Source organism: Pleurodeles waltl, chromosome 4_2, assembly GCF_031143425.1.
Source record: "Pleurodeles waltl isolate 20211129_DDA chromosome 4_2, aPleWal1.hap1.20221129, whole genome shotgun sequence".
Lineage (NCBI taxonomy): Eukaryota > Metazoa > Chordata > Amphibia > Caudata > Salamandridae > Pleurodeles > Pleurodeles waltl.
This window is the reverse complement of record NC_090443.1, coordinates 1,008,206,702-1,008,218,881: the sequence shown is the minus strand read 5'-3', so window position 1 is coordinate 1,008,218,881 and position 12,180 is coordinate 1,008,206,702. Positions and strand designations below refer to the sequence as shown.

Below are 12,180 nucleotides of genomic sequence, written 5' to 3'. Positions count from 1 at the left end.
CATGGGTACCCCCTTGCATTATTTACAAAGAGCTGAAGGGATGTGGCAGTCCCTAGGGGGTGTCTGCAGGATCAACCCCCTACAAAGGTTTTGAAATATTGCTCCAGTGAGATAGTGGTACCTGGAGTACAGGGGGTGTTTGGCCCTGTGTGCTATTTACATATAGGTCGTGGCGGTCCTCAGGGCATGGGGGGCTTTGCGGTTTCTGCATACACATTTATTGCCCCATGGGCCCCAGGCGTACATTATTTGCAATGTTTCAGCGAGGTGACAGTCCCCAGGAGGTAGGAGGGGCCATGTGGGCCCCCCACATACATAACATTTATTGTCCCGGGGTGGTGGCGTCCCCGATACACGGGGGTGCTGCATAGCCCCCCCTACATTCATTATATTGCATTGCCACAGGGAGGTGGCAGTCCACAGAGCTTTGATAAGCCCTAGGAGAGGGGAATTATGCCCCCTTCTATATTTTGTGAATGCCCCTAGGACCTGGCCCACCCAGAGGCAAAATGAAAGGGAAGGGTAGGAAACTCTACAGATAGGAGATATTGCTTCCTTCTTACAACCTACACAGGTTCCACTGCTGAAAAGGAAACATGAGCGTTAGTTGACTTGTGCTATAGAGCAAGAACCATCAGAGAAACAGTAAAAAAGTGAATAAAGAACCCTGATGAAGTCCCGTCTAGGGGATGAAATGCGTTGGCTAGACTTATGGAGAATCATCATTATAGGAGTAAAGAAACAATTTTGGAATCGAAACACAGTATCATGGTTCCCGCTTCATTGGATTTTCAGGGAAGACTGTCATTTCATATGATAAGACTTATAAGAAATGTTCGAGTATTACTGGAATTTGTGAACACTTAAATCCATTTCTTTGGACTACCTTAGCCCTCCCTTTTATGTAGGGATGTTATTTCTTTCTTGTGCTCTTTTTTCTAGCTTGCAATGACTAGCAGAAAGACAAAGTTTATTTTTTACACTCCTCATATAATTATAGGAAAGCTAAAATCTTTCTGCACGTTCTATACATTCCAAACTACTGCAGTTTTTTTTTTTTTTAAACTGACTTGTTTTAAACTGTTTATAATATCTTTTTGAAACATATATCCGAAAGGCCTTTGATGTGTTTACTTTTGCACCAGAGGTTCTACTTTTCCTCTTCAAGTTTGCAAACATGCTCCGAGATAAGAGCCTCATGGGCTGCCATTGAGTCACTTTTTTGGGATGCAATGGCAGTGCAAAACTCAAAATAATATTTATGAGGACACACAAAGCCACTTTGACTGGCTTTGAAAAGCATCATAGATATGGAGTAAGGCAAGGCAGCGCAAACCACTGCATTGCCTTACTCTGCAAAAAAAGTGTTGTTCCATGAGCATTGTGGTGGGTGTTCCTACACAGCACCGATGGATTTTGATGCATTCCCAGATTTACAAGACCTTGTAAACCTGGGGATGTGCCATAATCTTACTCCTCCCCAGGAGAGGCTCAACGAGGAGAGAAATCTCCTGCAGCACGCATAGAAAGAGTAAAAAGCATCCCAGGATTGTTTTTATGCAGGAAGGTGTTCCTTCCTGCACAAAAGCAATCCAACCTACAATACAGACATCTTTCCACCATGGTGCAGGATGCCTGTGTTGGCACTAGGCTGCCAAAATTGCACCAGCGCAGTGGGAAAGAACAGAAATCTGCAATATGCCATAGATACAGTGCATTCCTGCCCTTTTCTTTTGATTCAGGGAAGCATGGCAAGGTGACAAGCTGTGCTGCCCTGCGCCAAAAGGCAATAAATATGGGCCCAAGGTTTTAAGTGGTTTGTGGAAAAAGGTGATGGTGTGACCATGTGCTATATAGAATAAAGTACCCCCATCACTCATGATTAGGATATTGCAAGTCACCTTGGAGTTCCATAACTTTGTAAAGGAACTCGTCCTTCAGCCTCGTTCCTATATAGGGGTATGGAACTCTTTGCTGACTTGCAATTTCCTTATAATGTACAACAGAGGTTACTTTATCCCTTATAGATTCAATACACTAAAAATAGCAATTCCACAACTTTTCCACTAAGTTTCACTGTAATCTCAGCATTTTGAGCTAAGGCCTGATTGGTCTCATGTTCATCCCAAGAATTATATTAATCTTATGTATGTTTTGGGAAGTTATTTCAGTGCTCAATCTAGCTCTTTCATTACTACCTTTTCAAAAACTCCCACCTCTGGAACAACCATTTCTAAACTGGGATTGAATTTGGAACAAGGGTTGCAACTGGAGATGTTTGTTTGTGTATTGATATTCATTGCATGACTAGAAGAAATACTTATTCAGTCTGATCTTCCAGAATATTTCAAACATAATAATCCCTCACTCAGGAACAAAGGACAATCCTTTTCTTTAAACTGACCCTTCTGCTGGTAATAGGACATTGCAAATAGGAATTGTGGTATTATCTACTATTTCCAATGCCATGATCTCCTGGTTTGCATATATTATTGTGGATGTTCTTGTCCTGTGAACCAAACAAAGCCTTCATTTGGATGTCTTCTTCCTCTGGGGTTGCCTCACCAAAATCCAAAAAAGGGAAGTAAGTTAGATGTATGCTAGCTTACTGTACTTCTGGGAGCATCAGAGCCACAAAGTTCTGTTACATGAATCTATCTTATAGGGAACATTTATTCTTCTTGGTGTAGCTTCACCTTCTGATTCAGAAGAAATAGTATCAGAAAATGTATCTACTTTTCTTTGTGTGAAATTTCTATCCTGTAGAATATTTGTCCCACTTTACCTGTCACTGTGAAATCAGGTACCTGTTATTATATTACACAGAGCAGACCATTAACTGGTCAAAGACAGTGAGTGATGGCCCTTTATTGTGTTCATCATGTATCCCCTTTTGTTGTGGATTTGGCTAGTAATTAGTATTCACAATTTACTTCAAAGTTCAGCCACCTCTATCCTGTTCTCTATGTTGCACCTTTTATGGTACAGAGCCCAAAGTTAAAGCTTTTCATCTCAATTATGAGTAAGCTTGGCAAGCAATGCCTCTACACTGTCCTGTGCTGTTTTTCTATCACAAGTTCACATCCTGTTCTCAGTCCTTTATAGGGATTCCCTACTGCTAAATGAAGGTTCGGTTATATTGCCCACTGATTTATTAAATTGAGTTATAGTGACTCTGTTACTGAGGTTACTAATAATCTTAGGATTTCTGTTATCAATATAACATTGATTGCCTAATTATAAGGATCAAGAAATAAAAAGCAACACAGGCTGATATAAAAGTGCATGCATAGAGTTATTCATGTTATCTTGATAATTTGGGGAAAAGATACTGGAACTTAACTTAAAGGGTAATACTAAGAAGAGCTTACTTCCCAAAGGTTGCTGGAAATGGTATCATAAACATTCATTTATTCCAAGCTGATAACGAGCAATTCAAAATGAAATAAGAATAAATATTTACATTTGTAAAGAACTATGGAGCTATAAAAATTATGATTTCAGCTAGTATAAAAATTCATTATTGAATTTGGAGACAGGTAAGATTAACAATGGTTATCTTTCCAAGTGTTCAGAGAAGATAACATATGAAGAGATTGTTGAAACAAGTATCTTTAGGAGTTGTGAATGCTTAAACAACATGGAGTTAAGTTTGTTTCTTAATTCTTTTCAGATCAATTATCATTTCTTAATTCTTTTAAGATCAATTACTTCACCTAAATAATTTAATAGTTTTTTTTGGAACTACATAGAATTTGTTGATACATCACAATAAGGATTAAGCTACTATCTTTGTTGTTTTCTACCTTTCTTTTCAGCCCCCTTCATCAATTTGCAAGATTCAAGATTATCTGATAGATTATCTTCCTACATTTTACACAGTCCTGATGAAGGTGGGGCAGCCAAAAGGAGATTCCATTGAAACATGTCAACATTTTTAAACATCTAGGGGCATATTTATACTGTGTTTGTGCTGAATTTGCATAATTTTTTCTATGCAAATTTGGCGCAAACCTAACTCCATATTTGTATTTTGACACTAGAGATGTCTAACATCAAAATATTGTAGTTAGCACCATTTTTTGGATGCGTGCACCTACCTTGCATCAATGAGATGCATGGTAGATGTTCCCATCTAAAAAATGGTGCTAACTGCATAGCCCCACATTTATCCCCCATGCTAAAATGACTCACGGATGGGAGGAGTGGCTAAGTAATGGTGTAAAGCTTACTTTGCACCATTATTTCATGCCTGGGTCAGATTAGGCGTTAGGGGACCTGTGGACCCATTTCCATGGTTAAACACCTTGGAATGGGCCCACAGATGCCCATGCCAGGCCCCAGGAACACCTCCACCCACACCAGAGGGACACTGGAGGATAGGAGACCACATCCCAGGTAAGAAGGGTAAGTATAGGTAAGTATTTAAAAATAATTAAGTGCCATTGGGGGCCCTGGCATGGGCCTCCTTGCATGGCACTGGGTGCAATGGCCATGCCCAGGGGACCCTGGTCCCCGGTGCTGGCCATTGGGTTGGTGGGCATGACTCCTGTCTTTCAGAAGACAGGAGTCATGTGGTATGGATAGTTTTGCATCAGAAAATGACGCTAGGCTGGTTTACAAAATTTTTATTGCCTCTAACCAGCCTAGCGTCATTGTTGGATAAAAAAAAACCTTCACCCTACTGCCACCGCCACCGGCTAACGTAATTTTTTCTGATGCTAGCACAACCTGAGCGCCGTCTTCCAGCATTCTATAAATTTGGCGCCCGGCTGGTGCTTCGAAATGAGGCAAGCCGGCGCTGTACTTTTGCCGCCTAAGAAGGATTCTGTGGTTCTAAAAATTCTGGACCCATGTAATTTACTTTGCCACAGCAGTACGATTTTAGTATCAAAAGACCGATAATGACTAGTACACTAAGCATGAGCATTTTCGCTCAATTCCAGCAGCGTTTTCACCTCGAAATCGCCATTTTCGTCCTGCACTCGTGGCTCCCATTTTATACACGGCAGCCATTTTAAAAGTTGCCCTCACATAGGCTTATAATACAGTCAGATTTGATTCCAAGGACACGTACACCTTGATTGACTTTTCTCTGACCTGGGCAAGCTGGAACCATTGCCTCAGGCCAAACCTGTTTGGTCAGTCCCTCTCCCAGTGGCCGAATCAGATAGCATCAAGGCACACCATGCCATAAAACCCTTATTATCGCTCACACACCCTGCCTAATCTTGCTCACACCTGCACCTGCTCTTTTCTTCTTCTTACTTTACGAGGGGGAGGTGCCCGTCTTTATTGGGGGTCCACACTTATCTGATGTAAAATACTAGGCCTTGCCGGGTAATTTATTATGGGTTGGATGACATGAAATATGAGGTTTCATCATGACACTGTTTTTTCCTTTGTAGTGAAAACATGTGAATGACCAACCAAAATGTCAAGAATGTTTGCCTGAAGCTTAAAAAACTGTATATAAGGAAACCTGACTTTGCATTGAAACACAGTCTCCTGAGAACATACAAACCGTGCTGTTGTACTTCTAGGACGCTTGTTACTTGGCTGCAGCCAATAAATTCGATCTTTGACTTCACCTAGAAGACTCTGAGTTTCTGTGGTCTGAATCAGGAAAGTACCCGAGGTCTTTGGGTGTACCCTGGCACCGCTGGTTTACCGGATCAGTACCGGTTCTGAAAAACCCAGTACCTCAGTTGGCGCCCAACATGGGGCGATACCAGCGGTACCGGTCCAAGCCTGAGGTCCGTGGGGAGCTTCGTGTGAAAATTCTGGAGGAAGGCCGCCACTTCATCGACCCCTGCATGTCGACGTGGTCCGAAAGTCTTTGCTGCGAGGTTCCCCGCTTTCCGACGGCTACGAAGGACTGCTGCCCTGGCTATCGCCCTGATTTGGACCCTTGATGTTTGGTAGAGCGAAACGATAAGACGAGTCTTCTGGTGACGTCATCTATATTTTTAGTTAAGTATAAGTGGAGCGTCTCCCAGTCCTTAGTTGGACACTTGGTTTGGTCCTTAGTTGGACATTTGGTTTGGTATCCCTTCGGGATCACTTTGATTTGGAACTTGCAAGTACCAAAGCCGAAGGACTCGTGTATTCACGAGACTATCGTAAACGATAATCCTTTGAAGTTTGAAGCTAGACTAGTGAGCGAAGATGCCTGGTCTTAGCAGACTTGGAAATTTGTTTTGTCTTGGTTGTAAAAGGGACTCCCGGTTGGAGGACTCATGTCCGGTTCCTCCGATTGGAACTCCAACCTATGAACTATATGTGAAGCACGGAGTAGGCCCCATCACGTTTAATAAAGTATGGGTCCGCTATTCTTGGAAATAATTGAGAAAAGTTTTCTTTTTTTCTTGTAAATATGACTTACAACTAGGATCTGCAAACGGTTCTGTAAGTAAATTGCGACTGCGCTATTTATGAAAAATGGCTAAAGCGCGCTGTATTGTGTGTACTGTGTGTTTTCTGTTTATATTTGAAATGAGCTCAATGTGTGTTTGTGGGTCTTCTTGATGTTTACAGTTTGTTAAGTAAAATGTTGGTTAATTAATATTAAGTAGAAACTTAGAAAAAATCCAGAAATGAACTATGTGACGTGCTAACATAGCTATATGTTGCTCTTTAATTTATAGAATGAGAAATTGTGCACATATACAAAACTGCAGTTAAATGCTTAATAAATTAGAAAACACATTCAATAGATATAAATAGGGCCCCCCAAAAAAAACGAAATTATCTATTTTTGCAAAAAAAAACAAAAAAAAACAAACATTTACAGCATTTTTCTTAGATGCATTGTATTAGATGTTCACAGGCAAACTTTTCAGCTGCAGTATATTTGATAGGAATGTTCAATTCAGCCAGCACTTTCCCAGTTAAACATGGGTGGAATTTTGCATAACCTTCCTTTTAAATGAAAGTGGTGCAAAAATGTGACGCATTTCAAGTTAGGCTTATGCGCTTAGGCTTGTGAGTTAATGTATCCCAAATAATAGGCAAGGGATGCAGCTTGCTTTTATATGTGGAATTATCACAAAAAAAAGAATAATTTTTTTTTTTTTTTTTTTTTAAAGAAAATTATTAATTATGGAAAAATTATTTAAAAAATAAGTGCCTTTCAAAATCGTTTTTTAATATTTATAAAGCTTAATACCTATACTATGACCTCCTAACATTAAAATTTAATTTAAGTTATGTTGCACCGCTAAAATGACATTTGTATGTGCAATTTTCCCTTGGCGCAGGAGCAAACAAGCTCATTTCTATAAAGTATAAGTTAATATTTTCAATGGCTGACTCATGGATTGTGTAATAGACATTCTGGTAATGCATATTATGCAAGAAAATTGTAGGATATTGATTTTTTAATGCCTAAAATATCAAAGTCGATTTTGGGCAAAAGCACTGTTTAAACTGCATTTTCTTTCATTCAGAGTACTTTTTAAAGTGTCTCAGGCTTCAGTAAATGCATACATTTAGGTTTGATATATATTTGCAGGTTGTGCCTTCTTATGATTCAATGAGTCAATGTGCCAGTACAAAGGCTTGTTTTAATATCAAGGTTGAAGGTTCTAACTTCAGCTGGGCCTACTGAGACGTTCATTCATTCGAGGTTGATGAAATATGTACCATTGCATGGGATTGCAACAAGCATTTATTCTAACAACTGGTATGTGTGTTATTAAGGTTTGTGAATTATTCACAGTAAATGTAGTTTAATAATCTGGAAATATAGATAATTTTTTTAGCGCCTAAAAAGGAAAAATTATTTTTTTTAAAATAGAGTGAATTATTGCAGGTTAGAAGGTAAATAGGAAGGCCTACTGTCTTTGACAGATTCAGAGTGGCAGAAGCTAGGAGAGCTACAGAGGCTGGCTCAAGTCATGATGCTGAGATGCTATCTTTAGTTTTCCCATAAACAATGGAGGAGGCTGTCATGTTGACACTTGTGACCTTTTAAATTAGGGCCTTGTCTCTGTGAAATGCAGAATGACCCTACGGGCCTCTAAAAGTGGGATTTCTGGTTTCTCCAGAAGAACATCAATACAATTAAAGAACTTAATTCCAAAGGGAAAATATAAAAAAAAAGGGGTTTCTTCGAAAGTCCCAACATCATGTTAAATGCTCTGCAGAACTGATACATTTGTGTCTCCGCTCTAAAAAAATAAAATGATGCCTGCTAGTTGCTTTTATTTGACAGAAAACGAAGTGTTGCATTAAGTCTTAGACAGAAAATAAGATGCAGCCCTTTTCTAAAATTTTGAAGGCTACATGCCTTAATGAGAACGATTTGCCAATTGAGACTTATTTTTCACAGTGGAAATTATAGGTGCCAAATTAATATGGAGTGTCAGTGTAACAATTTTTACTTTTAGAAAGGTAAAACTAAGGTGGCTTGATGTTGCGAAGTAACTGACAAGAGGGTAACAGTTAAGTAATGGAAATTTATTTTCATGTATTTGGTCCTATCATGAATTGTTCTTGCTGGTCCTGTATGTTAGAAGAGAAACAGTAAAGTTATATTTGGCAGCAGATTTCCATTGCCTGGTGATCTACTGTCAAAAGGAGGGTAAGGATTTTAAACCTGACAAATTAAACAGGCCCAAATATTGGGTTTTGGGCTGCAGGTTTACAGTGCATAAAGTACATGACATGGTGTTGTGTGTCACCGCTTATTCACACATGCTATTGTTTTGTCTATGCTTTTTGTGCTTGATACACAGCAAGTATATCTGATGGCTTGACGTTTTGTGCGTTTTTATTATTTTTTATTTGTTTTTTTTGCATGTTTGTTGCTGCTTTTGATACTATTACAAGCTCCCCTGTGTTGTGAGGGGATGGTCATGACGATGCCTATCGCTACGCAACAGTTGGTTGAACTTGTTCTGGTTACTAAATTCCACAGATAATGATATTTCATGCTGTGAACATAAAAGACAACACTTCACCAGTGCATGTCTATTTGGCTATAATGGTATTGAAGGAAAATAAAAAGAGATATACAGGATCAAAGTGTGTCACCTGTAGTTAGTCACGTTACTGCCCCTTCCCTTAAAGGAACAGGCAGCCCTACATTTATGTAGCCTTGATTGGACCTAAGGATGAAATTATAGATCTGTGACTCAAGGTGGCCTAATTTCTATATTACATTAGTTAATGATGTTCTGTTTCCTAAGTAGCATATGGCTTTCGTTCCTAAAAAGAAAACCAGGTTTTCATTTTTTCCTGAAGAAGGAACTGAAACATTAGCTAGGAGTACCGTATATGGTGTAGTCGCCAACGGTAGAGTTAAAATTTGTCTAACTTTGGCCTTTGTGTATCACCCGTACTCTCAGTGTTGTGTCACATGCCTGACTATCACCCAAATAATTTTTTTTTTGTTCTTCCTATAGATTTTTTTCTTTTGTTACTTCCCCTGACCAATGTCGCATCATGCTTAGTTATTGAGATTTTAGCTATGTCCTAGTCCCATTTCTCTTTTTCGAATTCCTTTCACCAGTCAGACCTTTTATTATTATTGATGTATTGTTCAGGTTCACATTTCCAGACTGCAGTGATGTACCAGGGACCCCCATGTTATGTATAATTCCCTTTGGTATGACCAGACTGGTTTTCAAGAATTTGCCTTAGGCCTGCTTCAATGTTTTCCAGCCTGACTGTCAGGGTAGCGATAGACTGGTTAACTGACTCAATATTATAGTAAGACAAGTTTTCCATTTCAATAGGAGATATCTTATGTTTACCTTTTTGAACATGACGAATTTTCAATGTCTATTTTAATTTGGTTTTCGGTTCCCTTCTGTTCCTGCTACTTTAATTTTTGGTGGGATCAGATGTGTCCTAATCATGCAAATGTCAGGACCCTCTAGTTCTTGTCTCTTTGTTTGCACATTTGACTATTAGCCTGTGTATTGCATAGTGCACCTGATGCACAGTTTTTAAAGGAAGGTTTCTACATGTCCCTGATAATCAGTATCATGTGATTTCTCTATTGAGATGTTCTAAGATAAGGAGCAACACCTAGACTTAATCATTGAGGGAAATATGTGTTTACCCCATTAGACAATGCCACTGTGTGAGGAAATCCATTCAGATAGAATTCTCATGTAGCTATAGATGGCAGAGAATAATGGAGAGAACCCAATTAAAGATGCTAGAGACCCTGTTTTGCCCTTCTGCCTTTGTCTTTGTATTTTATGCCCATGGTGTATGGCTACTCCTTTGAAGATTGCAGACCACCTGCTTGCAGCCCCCTTGCTAAAAACCATGAACTTTTTTTTAGTAAATTGAAGGAAACTAACAACTGTGGCACATTTACTACGTCACTAGATTCTGCGGGTATCAAGTCATAATAACCTGCAGGACATTGATTTAAGCCTAATTCCCATCAGTGACAGCTACAGATGAAAGACGGACGTCTTGGCCCTACAGTCTCAGCACCCAGAAAGTAGCAAAGCTGGACAGCGATCGCCAGCGCATGGTATCGTACTTGCTCCATCAGACGGCGTTGGACATCACAAAACCAAAGTTTCAGTGTAAAAGAGCTAAAGAGAAGGATTCCTGTTGTTGATGGCAGAGCTGTTTTGAGGTTTCATTTCTCTACCTGTCATGTGCTGGTATTCTCTGACAGTGTGCAATCCCTTGAGCCCCTTGGCCTGAGTTTTGGCCACACACCCCCTTTTCTTTGCTCCAACGGAAGAAGGGCAGTGCACCGGAGATTTCAAGTTTGGAAAAAGGCACTATATTGTGGTGCCCATGAAAGAGCAGCTTGAGCGTCCTCTGACACTAAATAATGAGTGTTGGAGTCTGAAAGTGCTGCTGAGCTTGAGCTATTTCCCAATTAATGGTGCTTGGGTCTGCACGAGATGATTTGTGCCCTTGATCAATGAAGAACACATTGTTTGTAGTGTCTGCCACAGAGGAGAGACACTGGTGCATTGCTTTAAGACATTGAGACTTTCGAGTGAGCTGTGGGTGTTTGCCAGAAGGGCACTCCAACTAAGCAGTACTTTTCTCACGAAGAGGCCTGAATTGAGAGGCCCATGCGAAAGAAAACAACAAAAGAAAATTTGATGGACAATAGAAGCCTGCCAGAGAGGCTTTTTGAACGGACTCTGGGCATAGTTGGTTTCACAAGAGGTTTCCGTGTGATTGTATAGACTAGGTGTTAGGAGACTGATTGTTTTGCTGGCATTGTTTTAAAGTACTATTCTGTTTAGTAAAAGCAGAATAAAGTCCATTTTCTGTGGAAAGAGTACCCCCTTTTCACCTTAGAGCATTGATGAGAGTCACCACTGTTCCACCTGAACATACAAAAATTACTGAAATGCAGAGGAGCCCTAAAAATGTTACTAGATAATTTTAGGATTTGCTTTTTGGTTAGGGTTGTGAAAAATTATTATTTCATTTATAATAGTGGTCACTACTTTCACCCGTTGTCTATATGTTCTTAATAACGTGTTTTCTAGTGTCTTTTAAACATGACGTTGTCATTTATGGGTGGGATTGTTTTTCTCTACTCAATTGACTTCTGCACCCACTTCCCAACCTATGTCTTTTCCTACTATTGTTTCTTTGCACTCTTTTCACCCTTTTCCTGAACATGAGCAGGTTAGAAGATCAGAATTCGTAAGCAATTCTTTTGTACAGCTTCTGCATCAACACTAGTTAGTAGTGAACATCACTAATTGTTGGGTGTGTGATCTTATGCCACCTACTGCAGATAGGGGTATTCCTTATTTTGTCCTGCCATATGTGTCCTTTTGTGCTACTTCATGTTCGAGGAGACCTGTCCAGAGAGAGTTACCAAGTACTAAAATTTTGCTCCTGCAACATCTCCATGGCCTTATAAACATAGACCTGGACTCAGATTAGCATGAGAATAGGTTTATTGCCTATGTAAGGGCAAAAGGAGGGTTTGTGGTTCTAAAAATTCTGGACCCATGTAATTTACTTTGCCACAGCAGTACGATTTTAGTATCAAAAGACCGATAATGACTAGTACACTAAGCATGAGCATTTTCGCTCAATTCCAGCAGCGTTTTCACCTCGAAATCGCCATTTTCGTCCTGCACTCGTGGCTCCCATTTTATACACGGCAGCCATTTTTAAAAGTTGCCCTCACATAGGCTTATAATACAGTCAGATTTGATTCCAAGGACACGT

At 39.7% G+C, this 12,180-nt stretch overlaps 1 long non-coding RNA gene across 1 annotated transcript in view; it reads left to right on the top strand.

Annotated features, from left to right (window-relative positions):
* LOC138294244 (uncharacterized) overlaps positions 1 to 10,992 on the top strand; it is a 239,627-nt gene extending 228,635 nt beyond the window's left edge. The window contains exon 3 of the long non-coding RNA XR_011203297.1: positions 10,308 to 10,992. This is a non-coding gene — a long non-coding RNA (uncharacterized lncRNA). The remainder of the gene's footprint in view (positions 1 to 10,307) is intronic.
* Positions 10,993 to 12,180: the final 1,188 nt, after the last annotated feature.